At 49.0% G+C, this 27749-nt stretch overlaps 1 protein-coding gene and 1 non-coding gene across 2 annotated transcripts in view; one reads left to right on the forward strand and one right to left on the reverse strand.

Moving 5' to 3' along the window:
* LOC119163047 (uncharacterized) overlaps positions 1-27749 on the reverse strand; it is a 512110-nt gene that overhangs the window by 400646 nt on the left and 83715 nt on the right. The gene's annotated exons all lie outside the window — the stretch shown is intronic.
* On the forward strand, positions 90-162 carry TRNAT-CGU (transfer RNA threonine (anticodon CGU)). The gene has a single exon. It is a non-coding gene; the product is annotated as a tRNA-Thr (tRNA).

The raw sequence follows: 27749 nt of genomic DNA on the forward strand, positions 1-27749 counted from the left end.
ACTCGTTGTTTGGCTTATAGATGGCGCTGACTGTCGCTCCTACTTCTAAATTCACAGATAAACCCAAAAAAGTGGATGGAGGGAGTGCCGCTGTAATAGCTCAGTGGTTAGAGCATCGAACGCGTAATTCGAAGGTCGTAGGTTCGATTCCTGCTTACAGTTGGTAATTTTTTCATCCACTTTTCTTTCTTCTTATTTACATTCCATTATTGTAATAACTTCCCCTGTACATTCCTTGGCATTACTGTCTGTTATATCTCATTATTATTGTGTTAAAAACACGGAAAAACGAGCCCTTAGGTATACACTTCTTTCCCTTATTTTATATATATATATATATATATATATATATATATATATATATATATATATATATATATATATATATATATATATATATATATATATATTGTGACGATGGAACGCCGAATGGCATAACATTAAACTCAAACAGACCGTCAGGTGTAACAAAGGCCGTCTTTTCTTTGTCAGCCGGATCCATGGGATCGCAAGTCCACCGATGAAAAATAGACCGCTGAGTGCAGGCGCAGTCGATGACATCATCGATGCGAGGAAGCGGGTACACGTCCTTCTTAGTTATAGAGTTGAGACGTCGGTAGTCAACGCAGAACCTCCAGGACCCATTTTTTTTCTTGACCAAGATAACAGGCGCGGCCCAGGGACTTGACGATTGTTGAATTACGCCAGAGGTTAGCATCTCACTGACTTGCTCCGAAATTACCTTGCGCTCTGACGCGGAAACTCGATAATGTTTCTGTCTGAGGGGGTGCGCAGATCCGGTGTCGATCTTGTGACGAGTGCGTGTGCTGGGCGTCTGAGGTCTATGCGACTTCCGTGAAAATCAAATACTTTAGCGTGCCTGGCCAGCAGTGTAATCAACACTTTGCGCTTATGCGAGGGAATAGACTTGCTAACCATCTTATAAAATTCGTATTCCGCGCCGGATACATCAGCATAGTCCGAATTTGCCGCATTGCTGAGAGCTCCTATGCAGATACTGCACTGCCCTTCAAACATGGCAAGGCGCATTCCCTCTGGTAGTACAACAGACTCGGATGAGCAGTTAACTACCCATAATTTAGTTTTTCCCTCGGTGAGAGACACAACGCAGCGCGGCAGAAAGATGTTTTTCTTCATGCAAGGCAAAGGCAACGGCTCAATCACAATATCAGGAGAACTGAAACTCGAGTCGGCATTCGAAGCAGCAACGGACACGCTGGCAGTAGACCATGCCAGTAGAATAGTGTCTTTAACTACAACTAGGTTGTCGCCTCCGCTACGTTGAGGCTGCTGGGCGTGGGCGGACAACAGAACCTCGCCTGCCCCGCCGTCGACAGTCGCACGGCACTCTTGCAAGAAGTCAATTCCAAGGATAACGTCATGCGTGGAATGAGCGAGCACTGCGAATTCTGTCTTGAACGCTTTACCAGCAACACGAACAGACACAGTGCACACACCTACTGGACACAAAGCCGTGCCGCTGACTGCTCGAAAAGTAGAAGATTTATCCCAATAAAACATAACCTTGCGGCCAAGTCTCTCCTTGAAAACTAAACTCATCACAGAAACTGTTGCATCGGTGTCTACCAGAGCCATCGTGGGAACATCGTCAATGAACATGAACCTTGCTGTGAAGCATGTGAACTAATGGAGGCATACTTGTGTGCAAAGCGGTACGTCCAGCGACCTCGCCTCCATCGGCCGCGCCGGCTAGTTTCCCGGTGGCGGAGAGGAAAGCCGCGGCCGGGGACGGGGAGATGGGGACCGTCGCTGGCGTGTAGTAGGTGGCGTCAAGCTCCTCACAGAGGCAGGCGAGTCACTGCGGATGTTCGGCCGGTGCCCGTGCTTCTGGGCAGTTGAATCTGAAGGCCAGTAGGCGTAATCGGGCTGTTGGATTCGCCGTGCAAGCATCGCTGGTCGGTCAGAAAACGTCGTGCGTGGGCGACGTCGCGATGGGCAAAACCGGGCGATATGTCCGCGAACACCGCACTGGTAGCACACGGGGCGTTCCCGAGGCACATTGAATGCTGCGGTGTGGAGAGGATGCTCAGGGAACTGTTGCCACTCGGACACAAACGGAGGCGGTTGGCTGTCGTAGCTATAACTGCTGCGGGGCGCATAAGACGACTCGACGTAAGTAGCCTGTGGTGGCGGAGCCCTCAGCCGTGGACTGCGGGTGGAGTAACTGCGCTCGTCGAAACTCGCAGCATTGATGCTTGGGGATAGTGTATCACACTGCGGGTCTCCAGCTTGCATGGGAACAGAGACATGGCGACGCAGTTCCTCCCGTACAATCTGACGAATGGTGGAGGAAAGGTCGGCAGGTAGAGAATTATGGCAGACATCGACGGTGGCAACAGTCGTGACGTTGGCCAGACGTCCGAACTTCGATGTGATGCGACGAGTTTTAAGAGCCTCGAAGGTTCGGCAGTGGTTAATGACGTCGGCCACGCATTCCAGGCTCTCCTTGCCCATGAGGAAGTGGTAGACGTCATCGGCGATGCCCTTGAGTATATGGCCCACTTTGTCTTCTTCCGTCATGTGGGCATCCACCGACTTGCACAACTTCAGAATCTCTTCAATGTAGGTTCTGCATGTCTCACCGGTGACTTGAGCCCTCTGCGACAACGTCTGCTTGGCACGTTTCTTCTTCGTTGCTGGGTCTCCAAATCATTTCTTAATTTCCTCCACAAACTGGTCCCAGGTTGTCAATGTGTCTTCATGGTTCTCAAACCACACCAGCGCCGTGAAATCGAGGAAGAGCCCCACGTGAGACAGCTGGCTAGCCGCATTCCAACCGTTCGAACGGCTCACCCACTGATAGTGGCTTAGCCATTCATCCACGTCATCGCCGGGTTTCCCTGTGAAGGTTCGCGGCTCCCTGTAGTGGTAGGGTGACGTCCTTGCGGCTGGTTGCTGGTTGTCACCGTCTGAGCTCATTTCTTGAGGTAATGGTGCCAAGCCCGCTAGTCGACGGCTGCGGCGAAGCTCGTGTAGCGGTTCCGTCGTTAGGGGACGGTGCCTCTCCGGTATGACTTGGTAGTAGCTAGCTTACCCAGCACCTTCCACCACAATTGTGACGATGGAACGCGTTTATTTACAAGATGGGTAATGCAGAGGTGTAGCTCAGCGAAGGATCCACAGCGTCGCTCGCGAGCCAGTCGAGTCTCTTCCTCCTCTTCGTCGAATCTTCGCTAGCGCGTTTCACTATATATATATATATATATATATATATATATATATATATATATATATATATATATATATATATATATATATATATATATATATATATATATATATATATATATATATATATATATATATATATATATATATATTGTCACGGGAGGGCACACAGAGAAACGAGGTTACAGCTAAGATATAATTGCACGACGCCAAGCCTAAGCCGAGATGGCAAACCAGAGCGTGCCCCACATCCCCGAATGCGTCTTTCTCGCTGTCTGTCTTGATTATTCAGCGTGATGTAGTCTTTTAACATGACCCCCGGGTGCAGAAGCACCATCTCGGTGCTTTCTATGATGTTGCGGAGTGGTAGAGCTTAAATCTGGAGACATGAACAATGTCTGTAGACATTGAAGATGACGACTTCAGCGGGGCTATCTCATAGGTAACGTCGGTCACCTGGCGCAAGACGCGGTAGGCTCCTGAGTACCGGGAAAGCAGCTTCTCAGAGAGACCAACATGCCGAGTCGGTGTTCACAACAACACAAGGGAACCCGGGGCAAAGGAAACGTCACGATGATGTGTGTCGTAACGTTGCTTCTGTTTCTCTTGCGATGCTAAGAGGTGCTTCCGAGCGACTTCTCGTGCTTTGTGAGCTCTGGTGATAGTGTCACGGGCGTATTCAGTCGGCGAATCGACAGCTGTCGGAAAGATGGGGTCGAAAGGTAGAGTTGGGTCACGGCCAACTAAGAAGTAGAATGGTGAAAACCCAGCGGTATCGTGGCGTGAGGAATTGTATGCAAATGTGACAAATGGTAATGCAACGTCCCAGTCTAGGTAGCCGGAGAAGACGTACATGAAGAGCATGTCAGTTAAAGTACGGTTGAGTCGTTCGGTAAGCCCATTAGTTTGTGGATGGTAGGCCGTTGCAAAGTTATGTTTGGTTTCACAAGAGCGAAGCAGGTTGTCAATAACCCGGGAGAGGAAATAGCGTCCACGATCTGTGAGGAGTCGGCATGGAGCACCATGATGGAGGATGACATCGTACAGAAGAAAATCGGCAACATCTGTGGCACAGCTGGTTGGCAAAGCCCGTGTGTTGTATGATCTGTAGCTACACTGTAAGCAAAAACTATCCGAGTTTGGGGTTTTTCCGGCTCCTGACTTCGGGTTTTAAATTACTACCTCGCGTAGGAGTAAAAGATGGTACACGACATAGTTTTACCACCACCTCTCAGGCAAGTAGTAAAAGGATGTCAAAATCCAGTTTTACCACTTAGGGAGTTTTCTATCACGTGATTTTTAACCTGCGTTTCAGAGTTTATTACCACGTGACTGCAAGGTGCAGCTGCTTCGGCGGCTTTTGCCCCATACCCCCCTTGTGACGCTCTCAGTGAATACTGAAGGTACGCGAAGCCCACAGATGTTTTTTTTGTTTTTTTTTTGCATCGCCGTGCCTCTGGACTGACCTCGAGTCAGCGCACTTTTACTGGAACTGGGGGCAGCATAAGCACAACAAGCGAAAACAGCATTCTTTGAACGAAAAAAAAAAAGACGGGGGGGGGGGCTCTCAAAAGAGAAAAATAAAAAGAAAGAAAACCTGCTGTGGAAAGCTGTCCTGCATATTTTCGCAAAATGTTGCTTTTGCTCGGCGGTGGCCATGGAGACAGACAGTGCAAGAAGCTCGGTATCTGTGTGTTTGGTTGGGCTGATGGATCTCACGTGTTTCCTACATCACCGAGTGACCGTGCTCTTCCGAGCGCCTCCGAACCTGCACGTCGCGGATATCCCACTTCCGAGTAGCCGAATCGTGAAGATCTGCCAGTGGTAACAAAATCAATCTGGTGTCATCGTCTGTGATTGCCTGCTGGAGAAGCAATAAGAAAAATGCTTCACTCTGTCGTCGTCACCGAGCCGTGGCCACCAGTGACCAGTGGGAGTGTGTCGCCGGGGCAGGTGAAAGAAGCATCGCATATATTTTGTTCCACAGTTTTTGTTCCACAGTAGGCGATGTCTGCATGAGTAAAGTGCTGCCCGAATTGCCCACCTCATGCACGAACTGTTCTCAAACATGTAGCGCGAAGCCGATACGAGGCAGACGGAAACAACAAGAGGCTGCCCGTGAGCACGAAGAAAACCCGGATGGTGGTCTTTCGTTGGAAGTGTGCATACACCGCCCCGTCCCCGTAAGATAGCGGTGACGTGTTCATTTGTGCCTGAAATGACGACGAAATTCGCACAGGATATGTGTTCTGTGATCGCCAGCTGTGTTTTATCGGATAGCCGTGCTCCTCAAAAAGGCCTAGAACGCCGTCGGTAAGCAGCTTGTATGCAGGCGTGGACCACTCTTCTACGCCCGTTGTGATGAATACGTGCTGCTACTGTGTTTGTGCACCGTCGCTGAATGAAAATCATTGAGCTACCATGCTTTGTGCGTACTTAGGTATATTTTGTGGACTTGTGCATCACCAGTGCTAACACGCGTGGGGCAAAGAGCCCGGTGTGCCAAGCAATTATTGGATAATCAAAAAGGTGAGATCGTGTAGATTTATAATAAAAGGTTGGTGTGACATTTGGTGCCCTGCAGCCCACCTGAAGCTTACGCTTGCACCTTCAAGCGTTGTTGTTAATCGATGCAAAAAAAGAGCTCTCCTACCGGTACTAAATTGCCGGTCAAAAAGTCGTGCCTATATATATACTGGATTGTCGAAGTGTAGTTGAGCAACGCGTGCAGTCTGTGCTAGTGGTGTATTATTCTGCATTTGTTGTGTGTGCGTGTTTGTCTGTATGTGAATGTATGTGTCACCAATTCTGCCGTTCAATAAATTCAATCAATTCTGCTATTCAATAAATTTGTCGACTCTGGGCGAATGCACCCGTCATTTTTATTTTTTACCACCAAAAATAACTCCCAGTAATCACCTCAAAAACCTTGTGAAAACAGTAAAAATTTACTCTCTCTATACTCGCTGAAAACCTCGCTGGGGTAAATAATTACTACTCTCGCTACGTTCAAAAACTCAGTTAGCACGAGAGTAAATATGTACCTCGGTAGTAGGTGGTAAAAAAAACCCAGGAAAGGTAGTGCACTAGAGGACAAATGGTTTAACCAGTTTTTGAGGTTATTTCAGGTCATTTTTGTTTAGTGTGTAGAGCTATTCATTTGTTTCCGGAGGTAGACTGATGGAAGGGGCCTAGGAGATCAAGACCAACTTGAAATAAGGGGTCAATAGGAATATCAAGGGGCTGGAGGAGTCCGGCAGGACTCATAGGGGTTTTTTTTCGATGTTGGCACTGGTCGCATGCGACGACATAGCGGTGCACGGATTGATAAAGCCTGGGCCAGTAAAAACGACGCTGCACGCGGTCGTAAGTCCGAGAGAGACCAAGGTGACCGGCGGTGGGGGCGTTATGGAGCTGGGTGATAACACTCAAACGTAGGTGGGAAGGTACCACAAGGAGCAGTCCGCGCCCATTTGTGTTGACATTGTAGTGGTACAAGGTGCCCTCTTTATGTACAAACAGTCGAGTAGACGAATGTGGCGTTGGAGAGTTCAGCTTCTCAATATTATCATGCAAGACGGGATCTCGGTGCTGTTCATCACGGATGTTACTCAAAGCATAGAGAGAGAGCACACATGACGGCGCTTCATCTAAAGTCTCAGGAGGGTCCACTGGATGGCGGGACAAGCAGTCAGCGTCATGGTGTAAACGGCCAGATTTGTAAGACACTGAGTAGTCATTTTCTTGGAGCCGTAGTGCCCAGCGACCAAGACGCCCAGTGGGACCCTTTGACGACGAGAGCCAGCAGAGGGCGTGGTGATCAGTTGTGACAGTGAAACGACGACCATGTAAGTAGGGCCGAAATTTGCCAACCGCCCAAACTAGAGCAAGGCATTCCCGTTCAGTGATAAAGTAGTTCCGCTCGGCCGCAGAGAGCAGACGGCTGTCATATGCGATAACGCGGGCGCAGCCGCTTTGATGCTAGACCAAAACAGCACCGATTCCATGGCCGCTGGCATCAGTGCGGACTTCTGTTGGGGCAAACATGTCAAAATGGGCCAGAATAGGTGGTGTTGTGAGCAACGCGATGACATTGGAGAACGCCGAAGCCTGCGCAACACCCCAAGACATAGCTTGGCATACTCACTCATGAGTACACTCACTCACACTCATTCATACTCATTTGAACATGGTGAGTGTGAGTATGAGTGAGTACTGATGAGTATGAGTAGGAGTGAGTAGAACGTGAGTAAGTACTCATGAGTATAAGTGAGAGTTATTATGGACGTGAATGAGTACTTTCAGATGAGTAGAAGTGAGTATGAACGAGAGTGGGTGCTCATGAGTGTGAGTACGAGTGAGTATGAACGTGAATGAGTATTCTGAGTGTGAATAGGAGTGAGTATGAACGTGAGTGACTACTCTCAGTGTGAGTATAAGTGAGTATGAATGTGTGAGCAGAATTGAGTATGAAAGTGAGTGAGTATTGTGAGTTTGAGTGAGAGTGAGTATGAACGTGAGTGAGTACTTTGAGTGTGAGTATGAGTGAGTATGAACGTGAGTGAATACTCATGAGTGTTAGTATATTGTTACGTTCCATTTCCCAAGTTTTTGTTATCGTCCCAAAACACCACACGATTCTCAGCGCAAACCGCGCCTGCAGTTTTCGAGAAGGTTCCGGACTGTAGTAGATCATTTCGATAAGATCACGCCCACTGTGCGAACGGTACAGATTGTTCTGGAACCGACGCCTCCGCCAGCGATAACGCTAGAACATTCGGTGGCAAGAGTATAAATGCCGACGCGCTTCGCCGCTTGTCAGTTGTTGATCGAAGGCCGACGCTCCGTTCGCCGCTATCAGTCCGAGACTGCTATCTGCGGGAGACTGCTGCTGTAATTAGACTTTCCTTTTACCAGGCACAGGTTCGCCTAAATAAACAGTTAAATCCCAACACGAAGTCTCCTGTCTTCGGCCACGTCACGACCCCGTGACATCTGGTGGAGCTGCTGCTTCGTTCATGTACCGGACGCCCCCGTCAAGCCGTGAACCCAGCCCACGTCGCGGAGAAGACACCGACGCCAACCAGGAGCAGTGAACAAGCCGCCGACAACAAGGGCTACCACCGGAGTACGGGCTTCTACAAGACAAGGCGCGGAAGACCAATGCCATGACTGCCACTGCAGCGACAATGACAACCGCAGCGTCCCAGCCCACGATGGTCATGCATCAACCCAGGGAACCACCAATTTTCCATGGGTCATCGTTCGAAGACCCGGAGTCCTGGCTAGAAACATACGACCGTGTGGCCACCCTCAACCACTGGGACCATGATGAAAAGCTGCGTCGTGTGTTCTTCTATTTGGAAGACACCGCAAGGACCTGCCTCGAAAATCGGGAGTCCACGCTCCGAACGTGGGATGTTTTCTGCGGCGCATTCCTGCAAACGTTCGCGAGCGTCGCTCGCAAAGAGAGGGCCGCTGCTTTATTAGAGACCCGGGTTCAGCTACGAAATGAAAATGTCGACATTTTCACAGAATAAATGACCCGACTATTCCGTCATGCTGACCCAGACATGCCTGAGGAAAAAAAAACTTCGTTTCCTCATGCGAGGGGTCAAACAGGAGCTCTTCGCGGGACTGATGAGAAACCCACCGAAAACCGTCCAAGAATTTGTAGCCGAAGCGACCACTATCGAAAAGACCCTGGACATGCGCACCAAACAGTATAATCGTCGCCTGACTGCAGACTGCGCTGCTGCTCAAGCCAGTAACTCCGGAGACCTGCGTGAAACTATCCGAGCGATCGTGCGGGAAGAGCTGCGCAAGCTGTTGCCTTCGGTGCAGCCTAGAGTGGATTCAATTGCCGACATTGTGCGAGAAGAAGTTCGGCAATCACTTCAAATTCCCCACGCACCGCTGCCCGAGCCGGAAGCCATGAGCTACGCCGCTGCACTGCGCCACAAGGCTCTGGCGCAGCAGCGCAGTCTGCAGTCAGGCGATGATTATACTGTCTGGTCCAAATGGACCTCAAGACTGGCTATTGACAAATCGAAGTCGACGAAAGAGGCCGAGAAAAGACGGCGTTTATAACACCGGACGGCCTCTTCGAGTTTAAGGCGATGCCCTTCGGCCTTTGCTCAGCGCCTGCAACTTTTCAACGCGTTATGGATACAGTACTGGCAGGATTGAAATGGCAGACTTTACATGTGTACTTGGACGACGTCGTCGTGTTTTCCTCGAGTTTCGACGAGCATCTTCGGCGCCTTGAAGCTGTACTTCAAGTCATCAAGACTTCCGGACTCACACTGAAGCCAGAAAAGTGCAGATTTGCGTATGAGGAGCTCTTGTTTCTGGGGCACGTTATCAGAAAGTCTGGAGTTCGTCCCGATCCACGGCAAACAGCCGCCATCGCCGACTTCCCGCCGCCCACTGACAAGAAAGCCGTGCGCCGATTTCTGGGCCTGTGCGCCTATTATAGGCGGTTCGTGAAAAACTTCGCCCGCATCGCCGATCCTCTCACTAACTTTACCAAGGCCGACGTGGAGTTCCAGTGGGAAACGCCACAGGAACACGCTTTCCAGGAGCTTAAACATCGCCTCCATACACCTCCGTTACTTGCCCATTTCAACGAATTCGCCGAGACAGAAATACATACTGACGCAAGCAGCGTAGGTCTTGGCGCCGTTCTTGTGCAGAGGGCTGACGGACTTGAAAGGGTTATTAGTTACGCCAGCCGATCGCTATCCAAAGCAGAAGCAAATTATTCCACAACAGAAAAGGAGTGCCTCGCAATCATCTGGGCTACGTCGAAATTTCGCCCCTACTTCTACGGCAGGCCCTTCAAAGTTGTGAGCGACCACCACACCTTGTGTTGGCTAGCCACCTTGAAGGACCCTTCAGGTCGCCTCGCACGATGGAGCCTGAGACTTCAAAAATATGACATTACCGCCATTTACAAGTCCGGCAAAAAACACTCCGACGCCGACTGTCTCTCTCGTGCGCCTGTCGACCAACCGCTACCCGACGACCCGGATGACGACTACTTCTTGGGAACGATAACTACCGACGACTTCGCTGAACGACAGCGGGCCGACCCGGAACTTAAGGCCCTAATAGAATACCTCGAAGGCAGGACCGCCGAAGTCCTGAAGGTATTCAAGCGCGCACTTGCGTCATTCTTTCTACGAAACGGTCTTCTACAAAAGAAAAACTTTTCACCGCTTCGAGCTAAGTACCTCCATGTGGTGCCTTCAGCTCTGCGACCAGAACTCCTGCAGGCCCTGCACGACGATCCGACGGCAGGGCACCTCGGTGTTTCTCGCACGCTCGCGAGGATACAAGAAAGGTACTACTGGCCACGTCTTACCACCGACGTCACTCGTTATGTGAGAACATGCCGGGACTGTCAGCGACGCAAGACACCGCCGACAAGGCCAGCGGGACTTCTGCAGCCAACTGATCTACCTTGCCGACCTTTCCAGCAGATTGGTATAGACCTACTGGGGCTGTTCCCGACGTCGGCTTTCGGAAACAAGTGGACCGTGGTAGCTACCGACTACCTCACCCGCTACGCCAAGACAAAAGCCCTGCCAAAAGGCAGTGCATCCGAGGTAGCTAAGTTCGTCGAAAATATTGTCCTACGTCACGGCGCCCTGGAGGTCCTTATCCCTGACAGAGGAACGGCATTCATTGCCGACTTAACTCAAGCGATCTTGGCATACAGCCAAACAAACCACCGCCGGACGACAGCGTACCACCCACAGACCAACGGCCTCACCGAGCGGCTTAACAAGACGATCGCCGACATGCTGTCAATGTACGTCGATGTCGAACACAAGACGTGGGACGCCATTCTTCCGTATCTGACCTTCGCATACAACATGGCGGTGCAGGAGACGACGCAGATATCTCCATACAAATTGGTCTACCGAAGGAGCCCGGCAATGGCGCTCGATGCCATGTTACCCAACGTCACCGTCGAAGAAAACCTCGATGTGAGCGAGTACCTTCAACGCGCCGAAGAAGCCCGACAACTTGCGCGTCTCCGTATCAAGAATCAACAGACCGTTACAACCTTCGTTACAACCTTCGACGTTACAACCTTCGACGACGTTACAACCACCGTTACAACCTTCGACGACGCTTCGTGGAATACCAGCCCGGTGAACGTGTTTGGGTGTGGACGCCGATACGCCGACGTGGACTAAGTGAAAAGCTTCTGCGACGGTACTTCGGACCATACAGGGTGGTTCGACGTCTCGGCCCATTTGATTACGAGGTTGTCCCCGACGGCATCACGAAATCTCAACGACGCCGATCGCGACCTGAAGTCGTCCATGTCGCGCGCCTCAAGCCGTTTCATGCGTGTTAACAAACTGAAACAGTGTTTTTTGTATTATTGTTGTATCGTAATTTATTCATTGTACTTTTTTGCATTATTATTGTACCTTCATCTTTAGTTAAAGCATCGGGACGATGCCTTTTTTCAGAGGGGGGCAATGCCACGTACCATTTCCCAAGTTTTTGTTATCGTCCCAAAACACCACACGATTCTCAGCGCAAACCGCGCCTGCAGTTTTTGAGAAGGTTCCGGACTGTAGTAGATCATTTCAATAAGATCACGCTCACTGTGCGAACGGTACATATGGTTCTGGAACCTACGCCACCGCCAGTGATAACGCTAGAACATTCGGCGGCAAGAGTATAAATGCCGACGCGCTTCGCCGCTTGTCAGTTGTTGATCGAAGGCCGACGCTCCGTTCGCCGCTATCAGTCCGAGACTGCTATCTGTGCGAGACTGCTGCTGTAATTGGACTTTCCTTTTACCGGGCACAGGTTCGCCCAAACAAACAGTTAAATCCCAACACGAAGTCTCCTGTCTTCGGCCACGTCACGACCCCGTGACAATATGTGAATTTGAACGTGAGTGAGTACTCATCAGTGTGAGTATCTGTCAGTATGAACGTGAGTGAGTATTCATCAGTGGGAGTAGGAATGAGTGAGAGCTTGTGAGTGTGAGTAGGAGTGATTATGAACGTGAGTGAGTACTTTGAGTCTGAGAAGGAGAGAGTATGAACGTGTGTGAGTACTCATGAGTGTGAGTAGGAGTTTGAACGTGAGTGAGTACTGATGAGTGTGAGTATTCGTTAGTATGAACGTGAGTGAGTATTCATGAGTGTGATTAGGAGTGAATGAGAGTTCGTGAATGTGAGCAGGAGTAAGTACGAACGTGGGTGAGTACTCATGAATTTTGAGTAGACTTGAATGCGTAGGTGAGTGAGTTGGTGTGAGTGTGAGTAGCAACGAGTAGGAACATGAGTGAGTTACTATGAGTGTGATAAATAATTGTAACCATCGCAACGGCGTCCTAAATACGTTGGAAATAACGGGCACTATGGCATGCAAGCTTCCTGTACGTAAAAGCCTTAAGTTTGTTTGGAAACAGGGGAGCCATCCTACCTCAGATCTCGAGTTTTGCGAGGTGACCGCACAAAACTCGAGTTGAGGGTAGCCGTCCATTTTATTGTAATTTGAATTTTCCAGGCTGCGTAACATTGAACCGCCTGTCCCTATAGCTACCGGTCTTGCTGCACTTACCTCTTGCGCTTCAGTCAACGCAACGCGCTGATTATACATGTAAAACAACAAGGTCTTAGAAGCCCTTTAACGAAAATCGCCGCGCGAGCCGGTTCAGAAAAAAGAGATGCACTGCGCAAGCGACAAAAAAGAAAGCGCTGAAATGGCCCGTGAGAGAAAGCACATTGTGTGCGCTACGCACATTGTGCGCAGCGATTTTGCAGTTTCTATCTCTGCGTTGTCCCTCAAGTGAAGATTGCCTTGAACGAAAACTTTAAGTGATCTCATGACCTCTCAAGCGCGAAGCTGTGTGCAAACGTCGCCTTCTCTGTGCCCCATTAGGGAAAAAAAAGAAAAGCTTGGATGACGGTTGAGCTTCGCCGTCAATAGTATAGTATGCGATAGCGTAATCGGACCCTGTTCGCATCGCCGTTTCAATCTCTACCCTCGCTTCACTTTTCGGCGGCTTATTATGCCTTCAACAGTTCAGACACAATGTGCCATAAGCGCCCAATCACCCTTGATAATTTATTCTATCATTCACATAACGCGGGCTAGTACAAAAACACACATAACGCAACTCGTTAATTACCGTTTCATTCGGCTGTCCGCGATAACCCTGCGTACGCACACTGCCAATGAGCGTTAACCGCGTCCGTAGATCTATAAATAAGGCCCCCTGCATTCGTCAGTGCCGGCACGGAGCAGACGAAGTCTCCGCGTGAGCGCTACCCACAGAGGAAGGAAAACATCTCCGAAGAAGCGCACAATTTCTCGAATGCAAAACTTAAAACTTCCGTACGCAACGCATTCCATCTGAAGGCAAGGCAGAGAGGGGAGGCGCCGTCTCGACGGTCGCGCCGGGCCACAGAACACCTACCAGAGGCCGGGCGGCCGCGGCGCCGACGTGGCGGCGAGGCCCTGGCGCCCGCCTGTCCCGCTAGTGCAGTCACAAGGTGCTAGGGGCACTGGAACGAACGAAGCGGCCGACTCGAATGGCACGGCAACGTCTTGGGTTCTGGCGGGTAATCATAGCGGCGGCCGTGTAGTATACTGAAGCTGTAGAGAGCGTCTCTATTTCGCGCGCGTGCGTCGTAGCCTACGAAAGCGCGTTTTGAGTGCTTGTAACACATTACTGAGATTCTAAACGATGTCTCAGCGTCTCCTACGCGTCATGGCACACAAATGAATGTGCAGGTGCGTCGTAATTGCGCTGACTCATTGCCTTTGTGGAGCCTACCGACCCTAAAAGAAAGCGGCAATTGTTAAGCTCGATTGTTTCTTGAGTAACCTGAGTACACGTAACGCAACCTCAATGTTAATATTCTTCATCGGCCTGACAACGTCCACTGCAGGACAAAGGCCTCTCCCATGATCCGCCACTCGACTCGGTCCTGTGCTTGCTGCTGCCATTATGTGCCCGCGAACTTCCTAATCTCATCTGCCCACCTAACTTACTGTCTCCCCCTAACCTGTTTGCTTTCTCTGGAAATCCGGTCAGTTATGCTTAATGACCAGCTGTTATCCTGCCTACGTGCTACATGTCCGGCCCATGTCCATTTCTTCTTCTTGATTTCATTTATGATATCCTTAACCCCGGTTTGTTCCCTGATCCACTCTGCTCTCTTCTTGACTCTTAAGGTTACAACTACTATTTTCCTTTCCATCGCTCTCGGCGTCGCCCTCAATTTAAGCTGAACCCTTTTTGTAAGCCTCCAGGTTTCTGCTCAGTAGGTATGTACCGGCAAGATGCAGCTGTTATATACCTCCGTCTTGAGGAGATGGTGAAAATCTACCAGCCATGAGCTGAGAATGCTTGCCGAATCTTCTCCACCCCACTCTTATTCTTCTAGTTACTTCAGTCTCGTGGCTCGGCTCCGCAGGTACTACCTTTCCTAAGTAGACTTATATACCTTTTCCAACTTCAAGTGCACTGCCACCTATCTCGAAGCGCTGTTTTCTTTCGAGGTTGTTGTTCCTTACTTTCATTTTCTGCTGGTTATTTTGTAGATTCCAAGAGAAGGAAAGCGGGAAAAGTGGAGACAAAGTTTGGTGGGCAGATGAGACTAGGAAGTTTGCGGGTATGATGTGGCAAAAGCAAGCAAAGGACCGAGTTGACTGGCGGAACAGGGGAGAGGCCTTTTTCCTGCTGTGATGATGATGAGTATGTGAATGTAAAAGTACGTGGGTGAGTGCGCCGGAGTATGGGTAGGCGTAAGTACGAAGGTGAATTCTTATGTGAGTGTGGAGGTGAGTGAGGGCTTATGATCTTGAGCGGGTGTGAGTATGAAGGTGAGTGAGTAACTAAGAGTCTTAATTGAGGTGCACGAAAAACTGAAGTACAAGAAGGAGACACCTGGGCACGGCGCGCTGTCTGGAGGTGTCTTCCTTTTGTACTTCAACTTTTCGCGCACCTCAGTTAATATGAATTACTAACTCGCCCAGCAGTCCGTGTTCCTCTGAGAGTGTGAGTAGTCGTGAGTATGAATGTGAGCCATGAACAATGAGTGTGAGTAGGCGTGAGTATGAACGTGAGTGACTGTGAGTAGGCGTGCATGAACGTGAGTGACTGTGAGTAGGCGTGAGTATGAGCATGAGTCAGTACTCATCAGTGTGAGCAGTCGTGAGTATGAACGTGAGTGAGGGCCTATGAGTGCTAGCTGGCGTGAGTGTGAACGTGAGTGAGTACTGAAAAGTGTGAGTAGTCATGAGTATGAAATGATTGAGTACTCATCATTGTCAGTAGTCATGAGTATGAACGTGAGTGAGTACTCATGAGTATTAGTAAGAGTGAGTATGAACGTGAATGAGTACTTTCAGTGTGAGCAGAAGTGAGTTTGAACGTGAGTGAGCACTCATGAGTGTGAGTAGGAGGGAGTATGAACGTGAGTGAGTACTCTGAGTGTGAAAAGGAGTGAGTATGAACGTGAGTGAGTACTTTGAGTGTAAGAAAGAGTGAGTATGAACGTGAGTGAGGGCCTATGAGTGGGAGTAGACGTGATTATGAACGTGAGTGAGGATGAAGGCTGAAAAAATTGTGGCGAGTGAGTATGAGTGAGTAGTCTCTCAAAGTGCCGACCTATGCCCCAAGAAAATGAAACATCCTTCTTCGGCAAGTCCGTAAGAGGTCGGCCACGTCCGCAAAATTGTTTACAAAACGTCAGAAGTAACAACATAGACCTAAAAAGCTTCGGACTTCCTTAGTGCTGGTCGGGACAGGGAAGTTTTGCACAGCTCGAACTTTATCAGGATCAGGGCGTACGCCAGAGGAGTCCACAAGATGGCCTAACATGGTTATTTGCTGGCGTCCGAAGTGGCACTTCGATGAGTTCAGTTGCAGTCCTGCGTTACGAAAAACAGAAAGCATGGAGGAAAGGCGGTCGAGGTGTGTTTCAAAGGTCTGGGAAAACACAATGACGTCGTCGAGGTAACATAAGCAAATTTACCACTTGAACCCGCGCAAGAGAGTGTCCATAATTCGTTCGAAGGTGGCTGGAGCATTGCATAATCTGAACGGCATGACCTTAAACTGGTAAAGACCATCAGAGGTCACAAAAGAGGTCTTCTCGCGGTCCATGTCATCGACAGCAATTTGCCAGTACCCTGAGCGAAGGTCGATGGAGGAAAAATACTTAGCGCCATGAAGGCAATCCAGGGCGTCGTCAATGCGCGGTTGCGGGTAGACGTCTTTCTTAGTGATCCGGTTCAGATGTCGGCAGTCGACATAGAATCGCCACCTTTTGTCCTTTTTCTTTACAAGAACAACAGGGGATGCCCATGGACTGAAAGATGGCTCAACTATGTCTTTGGCGAACATCTTCTCGACTTCCTTTTGAATGATTTGACGCTCCGCAGGAGAAACGCGGTATGGCCGTCGATGTACCGGAGATGCATCGCCAGTGTTAATGCGGTGCTTCACAATGCTGGTTGGACCTAGCGGACGGTCACAGAAGTCGAATACGTCAAAGTACGATTCCAGGAAGTGACGGAGCGCGTCAGTTTGATGCGGCAAAAGGTCTACCGTGATCATTTTTTCCACATTAGAAGATGGACTCTCTGTCGAAGAACAGGCTTGTGTGCAGATGGGGCGACGCACATCATTGGGGTACAAAGCTGAGATGACGCAATCCTCAGAGTGCGTCAGCGTGGCGAGAGATATTTCACACGGAAGCACTTGCTGACACCGAGCAAAGTTCAGCAAAGGTATGCTAGCACGGTTTTCGCGTAACGTAATAATAGTGTGCGGAAAAGTAACTCTGCGAGTCAGAAGGACGGATGTAATGGGCGTGAGCATGTAGTCTCCATCAGGTATAGGTGGCGACGCTGTTACGGCAATGCAGGTAACTGTTTTCGGTGACAAATGGACATGTTCAGAAGAGCAGAAACGAACTTGGGGCGGACTGGGCGTATCAGTCGTACAGGGCAGGTCAAGTTGCACCGTGCTAGCTGAACAGTCAATGAGGGCTGAATGGGGTGACAAAAAGTCTAGACCGAAGATAAAATCATTGGTACAGTTGGTGAGAACAGTGAAGAGGACGGAGGTCTGATGTCCGGCTATAGTAACGCGTGCTGTGCCGACACCAACGAGGGCAGTTGCACTCCCATCAGCAACACGAACACATCGTGAAGGGGCTGGAGTCAAGACTTTCTTTAAGCGGTCACGAATGTGCGAGCTCATAACAGAAATTTGGCCGCCAGTGTCGACTAAAGCTTTAACAGGTAAACCATTCACTTTTACATCAATCAAGTTCTGGTTGGTCCAGAGGGTCAACAGGAGAATTTTAGGGCAAGTCGTAGCAGCAGCGTCACCTCCAAGGAGCTGCACCAGTTAGTTTCCCGATGGAAACTGTCGGGTGAAGGACGGGGATGGGGAACGGGGTGGCGGAGGATACCGGGAGAATCTACGTCGTGGGGAAGGCGAGCGGCTGTACTGGGCATTGGTCGTGGCGGTCATGTTGTAATGAGCTCAGTCATCACGGCGGGTTGGTTCTTGGCCAGAAGGGCGGGCTGATGCATCAAAGTTCGGTAAGTTTGGGTTTGCGCATGAGGGCGAGACCCACGTGCTCCGGCAATGACGCGAAATGTGTCCCACTCGTTCACAAGGGAAGCAAATTGGCCTGTCGTCAGGCGTCCTCCATGCGTATGGATCTCGGTTACGTGGAGCAGGACGCTGGTAGTGCTGACGTGTGTTCAAGGTAGGCGGATGGACATCGGGTCGGTGCACAAAACAAATCGTCTGAAGGCCCACGTTTGCCAATTCTTGGCGCACAATGTTCTGTATGAGGGATATGGTGGGCTGAGGATCGTTCGGCGTCAGGACACTCAAGGGTGCTGGTGATATCGCTTCGATTTCGCGTTGAACGACCCTCGTAATGTCAGCAGAGGGTGGATTTGGCTGGGTCTCTAAACGGAGGTCCTCACATGATGCTGCGGTGTTAGGAAGACGGGTGAAGTGGTGGGCAATGCGACGGCTTTTAGCCTCTTGGAAGCGTCGGCACTCTTTAATGACGTCTTGAACTGTCGAACAGCCTTTAAATACAAGGAGGCTAAAGGCATCATCAGCGATGCCCTTGAGTACGTGTGCAACCTTGTCGGCTTTGGTCATGGTGTTATCAGCTTTACGGCAGAGGGTCAAGACATCTTGAACGTAGGCCAGGTAAGACTCCGTGGATGTCTGGACACGGTTACCAACCTCTTTCTTAGCGGCCTGCCCGCACCCGGTAGATTGGCCGAACAACTCGCGCAACTTCGTCTTACGGACGTCCCAGCTGGTGAGCTCTTCCACGTTGTTGTTGAACCACGCCTTGGCCGGACCTTTCAAGTAAAAGATAAAGTTTGCCAGCATCATGGTTGGGTCCCATCTGTGGTTTTCACTGACGAGCTCGTAGAGCTGAAGCCACTCATGAACGTCTTCGCCGTCAGTGCCCGAAAAGTTGCCAGGATTCCGGAGTGGAGTGGTCACAATGACCACATGTGAGGTGGGCGCCGTTGATGCGCGAGGCATGGCTGTTGGCGCAGCATCACAGTCGGTAGACATGTTGGAAGTGCCAACTTGGCGTCCACTGCGGAGCTCCATTGTGCTTTGCTACCCCGCACCTTCCACCAAAATATTACGGGAGGGCACACAGATAAACGAGGTTACAGCTAAGATATAATTGCACGACGCCAAGCCTAAGCCGAGATGGCAAACCAGAGCGTGCCCCACATCCCCGAATCACGTCGTCTTTCTCGCTGTCTGTCTTCATTCTTCAGCGTGATGTAGTAGATGATTTTATGGATATGTGGGGTTTAACGTCCCAAAACCACTATATGATTATGAGAGACGCCGTAGTGGAGGGCTCCGGAAATTTTGACCACCTGGGGTTCTTTAACGTGCACCCAAGTCTGAGCACACGGGCCTACAACATTTCCGCCTCCATCGGAAATGCAGCCGCCGCAGCCGGAATTCGAACCCGCGACCTGCGGGTCAGCAGCCGAGTACCTTAGCCACTAGACCACCACGGCGGGGCGGTGATGTAGTAGTCTTGTAACAATATATACATATATATAAGATCTAACAGACAATAAGAGAGAGAGAGATAAAGATGCAAGGAAACGCAGGGAGCTAACAGACAATAATGCGAGAAAAAGTATAAGGGAAGATATTAGACCGGGTTGTAATGTAAATCTGAAGAAAAGTGGATGAAAAGATAACTTGCCGTGGGCAGGATCCGAACCGGCGACCTTCGAATGACGCGTTCGATGCTCTACCACTGAGCTACCACGACAGCTATCACAGTGCTGTCAGACCCTCGGGCCACTCGCTCCTATAAAAGTGCTCGTTAAAATTAATTACGTGACCAAATGCGCCGGAATTTCGCCAGCTTGTTCGTGAACACCTAAGGATAACGCAACTTATGTGCAAAAGTTAGGTGTCATGGCCCCTTTAAAATATTTTCTCTTTGCTGACTCATCGTTCGGCCCAAGGGAAAAGAAAGGTCACTGTAGTTCCCAGGAAAAAATAAAGGGCGCATGATCACCCTTTCTATACTGGATTGCCGCAGCTGTGTCGGCATCGAAGTTGCCGAAGTGAGACACCGGGACAGCACCAGAACAGTAACAGCATTGTTTATTCACAGTGGTTGATATACTGAGTAAAAATAGGAAAAAAGGGGATGTGTGCTTTGAAAGCAAGAGGTGTTGTGTTGACTTCAGTTAATAAGTGATTTGCATAGGAAAGCGCACACCTACCGATACGATACAGCAGCCACCCTAACCGAGACCTCCTGCCCACCTACACGGGACTATCACGTAAATAGCGTAATACATATTACGTATACGTAATATGTATTCATACGTTCATACGTAATACATATTTAATACGTAATACATATTACGTATATGTATTTTTCTAACATAATATCTGTACCGCCCCCCTTACACAATGCCCCTCGAGGGCTCTGTAAGGTACTGTAAATAAATAAATAAATAAATAGCACCGACATCATGCGCCTGTCATAAGGCTGTGGAGTACTTCTTTACGCAAGCTCTACCCGTCATGTCTGGGCCAACGGGAAGCCACACCGACAGAGGTGCTAACAACGTACGGGCTTTGCGAAGCCTCATCGCGGTATGCAGCCGTGATGCGCCAACAACGAGGCTCTGCGGGCCGCGGTGGAGTGGTGAGACATCCGGTTCTTTATTCTCTCCGCCGTTCTTTCATTGCGCCGCTACAGGTCATCGCGAGTCAACAGCCACTCATCGTGCGCCCGCCGGCGTTTCCGAAACACACCCGATCGGAAACAGGTCGGTTGGCGCTCGGCGCAGACAGAGAAAAGCGGGCACTATGGCTCCGATTCGCGGCCATGCATATTTATATATACTGCGGTGCCACCTGGTATCTGACGGCCATTGACGCCGCGCGAGAAGCTCACGGCACATCTTTCGACCGCACTGTGGCGAAACAGTCATGCACTCGCGTCTTCTGTTGTGCATCTATGGCGGTCTGTCGACATTGTCTTCCACGCATACGCCAAAGGAGAGCATAAACGCACCAGAGAGCAGCGAACATTGGCTGAGGACCAATCCTTGGTTCAGTAATATTCCTTCCTTGGAAACGACTTCTCTAGACGACATACACAAAGTAAAATTGCTGAAAAAAAGTGCTATACGCCTTGTAAGCAAGGTACAGTATCTTGGTAACAGTAGACCTTGGTTTTAAAACTACGAAATTATAAAAAGAGAATATTTCTATCAATGTAGGCTTTGTCGATTATAGTAAAATAAAAAAAGAGAGAAATCATTACGCGCTTACCAATCTGGGTTTCTTAGAAAATAATATCTCCTTTTAAAATGTATGTCCAACAGAACACTGGAAAGTCTACACTCGATGAACTAGTAGTAACAATTACCGCAAAGACAGGTTGCAGTTTACTTTACCGAGGTTAACAAATGATATGATGGAAGAATATAACCAAAACACATCAACTCAGCATTGAAAGGATGTCCATCATATACTTGTACGATTGTAAATACTTGCGTAAAATATTCATGTTCACTTGTAGTGAAGAAAATGAACGCTACACGAGGAGGCAGTGGGTGCTTGCCCGCATGAGAAGAGGATGATGTTTCGTTGTCTCGGCACTTAGGCATGGTCCGCCATTCATTACGGTGCCAGTTGTCATGGTTGTCGTGGCTGCAATTGTTTGACAAACAAGTGCTGCTTTTAAACGTATTGTTATAATTGATGGATGTGCGGGGTAAAAACATCTTTGTGGGTGATCTTGTTCAACCGGCGGTAGTCGATATAAAATCGACGAGGATTCATCGTCCCCTTCTCGTCCTGGCATGTATACGCGTATCAGCCGGGGGGGGGGGGGGGGGGCAAGGAGGGCGCAAGCCTCTCCCCCCCCTACTGAGAAAAGGTTGGGGGCTAAGCCCCCGCCCCCACTTTCGACAGTGGTCACTGTCGGCTGCACGCTGGGAAATGCAACTAAGGCGAAATTTTCCTTCACCACTCTAATCACTCCATTATCTTGTTACGAGGAAAACAATATATTACGAGTAAAAGTTGCAATATAGGGACAATTTTCCAACATTTCAAGTGTGACGATTTCCTTGAAGGCTCTTTGCGGCGCTTTCCGCCCTGTGCTGCAGCAATGCAGAGCAGGCAAGCAATGAACAGGGGTCTTGTAGTATTACATCACTTGTTCATGTTTTGATTATGCTGCGTCTGGCCGATGCTGTTATAGATGGGAACGAAAAAAACTTTTTATGGACCGGTCAAAGCATGTGCTGCTTCAAGCAAATCATTTTTATATGCGAAGCATTTCTTAGCGAACTTCGATGACTTTGCGCGTATCCATCCATCCATCCGTCCGTCTGTCCGTCCGTCCGCCCGCAGCCCGCCCGCCCGTCCGTCCGTCCGTCCGTCCGTCCGTCCATCTATCTATCTATCTATCTATCTATCTATCTATCTATCTATCTATCTATCTATCTATCTATCTATCTATCTATCTATCTATCTATCTATCTATCCGCCTACGACTTTTAGCTCTCCTGGCTGTTTCGATGATGGTATCGATGCCAAACTTGTTATGCCATAACATGACTGTATGACGAGCATATTTGGCTAGTCCTAACATGAAAGTCATGATATGTATGCCATAAATGTCATGATTTACATTTCATAGTCATGCCGCTCTAGTAGTGGTTTCGTTCACATGACACGTTGAAAAACTGGTACGGTATGATATGATTGCATGCGAACACAACCGTAGACCCTAAAATGAAAATCATGATATGCAAATCATGTAAAAAATGACTACATGCCATGCTCATGATGCGCCTGTGGCCGTTTCGCTAACACCACATATACTAAATTTGGTATTACGGTACGTGAATGGATGGCGAAGGCATGCGACTGGTGAAAATATGATAATCATGAGACGCGTGTCATGTAACAACATGACAACATGCTACGCTCATGATGCGCTCACGGCTGTTTCGGTAGCTTCACATGTACCATGTTCGGCATTACGTGACGCGAACGGACGACTTAGGTAAATGACACATCCAAACATGATAATCACAACATGCGTGTCATGTAACAACATGGCTACATGCCACACTCACGATGCGCTCACGTCCGTTTCACTAGCTTCACATATGCCAAATTCACATATGTCGAAATAATGAAGGTATGTGACTGGTGCAAACATGATAATCTTAAGGCGCGGATCATGTGAGAACATGACTACATGCCACAGTCAAGGCGCCAATACATTTCGACGTGACAAGGCGCGCGTGCGCGCCGCCGTTTGTTTCGTCGCTTCACGCCGGCGTTGCCACGCCAGGTGCCGGTCCTGCCATATGTTGCTTTGACGCATGCGCGTTTCAGCGCGTCCGGCATCCCTCCGTCACGAAAGGAGGGAGACGCAGTGCTGTCTGGGTAATGCACCGGTGCGAAATGCAGCATGTCGCATTTCGTGCCGGTTGCCGTCGGGCCACGCCAAAGGACGCTGGTCGCGCTGACCGCGCCTGCTGTCAGACTATATAGTGCTCGCGCTTTGCTAACTATATAACTATAGACTATATAGTGCTCGCGTGCGTCGCTGTGGCCAGCGTTCGCACACGTCAACGTTACGTTGTAGTATATTGGGCCCTTTATATTGCGCCCTTTATGATGCGCTCGCGGTCGTTTCGCTAGCTCCAGATATACCAATTTGGCGTTACGTGACGTTAATAATTGACGAAGTAGCTCCACATATACTAAATTGGTATCACGTGACGTGAATAGACGACGAAGGTAAACGACACATGCAAACATAGTAATCATGACACGCAAGTCATGTACGGCATAATTTACCTCCAATTCGTTACGTTGTGCCGATTTTAAAGTCACATATCAACCTTCCTCAATCATGCTTCGCATATCATCCTTTCACACTGTACGTAGGATTTGCGAATTCTTTTTCCATCAAAAAGCATTACCATCACCACTGCTCTGTCGAAGCTGCTGTGAGGGTACGATTGTGACTAATATTTCTAAATATTTCAGTTTTCCCGTCTTATAAGCGCCAACAAAGGTTTCCACTTTAATCTCTGATCAATCTGAGCAGACTTGCTATAGCAACTTGAAGCGACGGTGGCATGCTTGCAAAATGGCGACGAATAAAGCAGCGGACTCAAGCTCAGTGGGAAGCTAAGTAGATAAAAATGCTCAATATACCTTTGGTTCCTCAAGGATTGCTTCACATTTAAAAACTGAATTTTTTGTGAGCTGTCTCTAGTCATATAAAGATTTCATGTAATGATAAAATATTTACAATAGAGGAGGCCGCTATCAACTTAAATATAATTATATTCATTCTGAAAGTTTAGAGGTAACCGTGATGCATAAAAAGCGTCACGTGTAATGTTATCACATGCATGACAAACATATATATGTTGTCCCAGTACATGCTGCTTGAAACAGTGAATTTCTTTTTTGCACGATTGAACGCTTGCATATATATATATATATATATATATATATATATATATATATATATATATATATATATATATATATATATATATATATATATATATATATATATATTGTAAGGCAACGCTTTGGCTGCAAGACACTTCTTGTGCTTGCCGAGCCTCTGCCCCACAACACAGGTTAGACTGATGATCATGAGTATGTAAATATGATAAGATGACGCGTATGAATAGTGCTCACACTTATTTTTTCCCCACGCGTGCGCGGCCAGTCCGGACGCGTCTTAGACGGAAACGGAACGTCGAACGAATGGCTTCAGACGCGATACGTGGACAATCTCCGAACCACGGCAGCGACGATCCGAAGAAAGGTCGGCGGGAGGGACACGGTAGTTCACTGGTGACGTTTGTTCATTGATTGTATAGCGTCCAGTGAAGCGTGACTGAAATTTATCGCACAATCCTTGAGTACGAATGGGCGTCCAAAGCAACACTTCATCCCCCAGACTGCAGGAGACGTCGCGATGAGAGCTGTCATAGCGTTGCTTGCGATATTGCTGATTGGCTTCTGTATTAAGGCGATCCCGTTGCCCACATTCTTCGAGCCTTGTGATCAACTGCTCTGATACGGTTGCCGAGGCGTCGGTTTGCACATTTAGGAAAGAAACGTTGATGGTGAATGTCGGTGAACGGCTGTACACGAGGTAGAAAGGCGAGCAGCCAGTAGTTCTTTGAACAGCAGTGTTATGGGCAAACGTCACAAAAGGCAAAATCGCATCCCAGTTGTCGTGGTTTGGTGGATGTACATCGACAGCATGTCTGTTAGTGTCCGGTGAAATCTCTCTGTCAGCCCATTAGTTTGGGGGTGGTAGGCTGACGTCGTCCTATGTACTATGCCACAGGTTGTGGGCAGAGTTTCAATTATGGTGGTCAGGAACGTCTTGCCGCAATCACTCAGGAGGACGCGAGGTGCACCGTGACGCAATACAATGGCGTTGAGAAAGAAGTCTGCGACGTCTGAAGCAGAACTTGTGCGTAGTGCAGCCGTCTATGCGTACTGTGCCAGGTGATCGACAGCAGTCACAATCCAACGATTACCTGCTGGCGTGATGGGGAGAGGTCCGAGTAGGTCTACGCCAACAATGGCAAAAGGGGTCTCGAGACACGGGATAGGTTGCAGAAGGCCAGCAGGAGACGAAATTGGTCACTTCCGCCGTTGACACAGATGGCAAGATGCAACGTACTTGGCCACGAAGGTAGAGCTCGCCGGCCAGAAGAAACGGTTTCTGATGCGGCTTTGTGTTTTGTGAAATCCCAAGTGGCCTGCACATGGGTCGTCATGAAAGGCTTCGAGGACTTGATGACGTAGAGAACGCGGAAGTACTGGAACCCTGCGGTGTCCGTCAGTAGTGTAAACGTAACGATGGAGCACATTCTTATCATGCTTAAATTGCCGTAGTTGACGGCGTAATCTATCGTTAGGAGTAGGTGACATGCCATTTAGGCGTTGGATAATGCGATTGCGATATGGATCATCACGCTGGCGTGTGGCAAACTCGATGTAGCGATTTGAAGCCGGCGTGTCGATAACCGCAAGGTGTGATATTGTGAGGGGTGACGCAGTGGCTTGCCGACCAGACGAGCAATCAGCTGACGTACTTGATGATGACAGTTGAAGGGGACAGTGAGAGAGAGCATCTGCATTTTGGTGTCTTTTGCCAGACTTATAGATGACGTCAAAATCGAACTCTTGTAGGCGGAGCACCCAATGACCGAGGCGACCAGACAAGTTTCTCAGTGTCGATAGCCAGCACAAGGCGTGGTGGTCTGTAATAACTGTGAATTGGCGTCCGTAAAGATACGGTCGAAATTTTTGTATGGCCCAAACAAGAGCGAGGCACTCCTGCTCAGTTATGGAGTAGTTCTGTTCAGCAGCCGTAAGAGCATGACTAGCATACCCTATAACTCTTTCCCGTGAAGTGGCATCCCGCTGCAAAAGAACTGCACCAATGCATGACCGCTCGCGTCGGTATGCAGACATGTAGGTAGGTGCGTTCTCGTTGAAATGGCATAGAACATGGTCGGCCGTTAAAGCATTCTTGAGGGTTTGAAAGGCACGTTCGCCGTCGTCGTTCCAAGCGAACGTTGATCCGGATGTCAGCAGCTTGTGCAGTGGTGACGCGATGACAGCAAAATGACTAATGAAGCGGCAGAAGTAGGATGCCAGGCCCAGGCAACTTCGTAGGTGTGTCTAATTTTCTGGCCGAGGGAAGCATATCACGGCAGCAAGCTTGTCAGGATCTGAATGAATGCCAGCTTTGCTGTCAATATGGCCCAACACCTTGATGTTCTTGTTGACGAAATGGCATTTTTTTGTGTTTAGCTGAAGCCCAGCACTAGATATACACGTCAAAACTTCGTCCACACGATCAAGATGGTGACGAAAAGAAGAGGAGAAAATGACAATGTCATCTAGATAACAGAGACATGATTTCCATTTTAGGCCGCGTAGAACTGTGTCCATCATGCGTTCAAACGTGGCAGGAGTGTTGCATAAACCGAATGGAATGACGTTGAATCCGTACAGGTTGTCTGGTGTTGCAAAGGCAGTTTCTTTTTGTCCGCTTCGTGCATAGGCATTTGCCAATAACCAGACCGTAAATCGAGGCTGGAGAAAAATTCAGCGCCTTGCAGAGAGTCAAGCGCGTCGTCGACTCGTGGCATCGGGTAAACGTCTTCGCGCGTGATCTTATTAGGTGCTCGATAATCGACTCAGAATTGCATCGAAACATCCTTCTTTCGGACTAGCACTACATGAGATGACCACGAGCTGGACGAAGGCCAGATAACATCTCGTTTTAGCATATCAGCAGCGTTGTCCTCGATGATTTTCCGCTCTGCAGATGACACTCGCTGTGGGTGGCGGCGTACGATTGTATTGCCTTCCGTTTCAATTCGATGCATGGCGACAGAAGTGCGACCCAGAAGCTTGGAATATACATAAAATGAAGCGCTGTGTTTTTGAAGCATACTCAAAAGTTCTTGTTTTTGCGCTGACGTGAAATCGGGATTTATTGTGGCTGGTAAAGCAGCCGTTGTTGAATCGTCATCAGTACCCGTAGAGAAAGATGGCGCGTCTGCGTGAAGGGGCACTAGAGAAAGTGGTTCGATATATGTGAAGCAAACCACACTAGTGCCTTGGGGCAACGCAACAGGCAATGAAGTGGGGTTAACTGCCGTAACTAATGCTCCGTGGGCTGACTGCGCAGACGGTGATCCGATTGAGCTCCAGGGATGGTTGGTAGTCGAAGATAACGAAAAGGCGCTGCAGGGAGAAGACCAGGGGACCGGAAAGCACTCTCCACCACTTGTAAGGCAACGTTTTGGCTGCAAGACACTTCTTTTACTTGCCGAGCTTCTGCCCCACAACACAGATCAGGCTGATGATGATGAGTATGTACATATGATAAGATTACGGATATAAATAATGCTCACAA

The sequence above is a fragment of the Rhipicephalus microplus genome, chromosome 9 (assembly GCF_043290135.1).
Source record: "Rhipicephalus microplus isolate Deutch F79 chromosome 9, USDA_Rmic, whole genome shotgun sequence".
Lineage (NCBI taxonomy): Eukaryota > Metazoa > Arthropoda > Arachnida > Ixodida > Ixodidae > Rhipicephalus > Rhipicephalus microplus.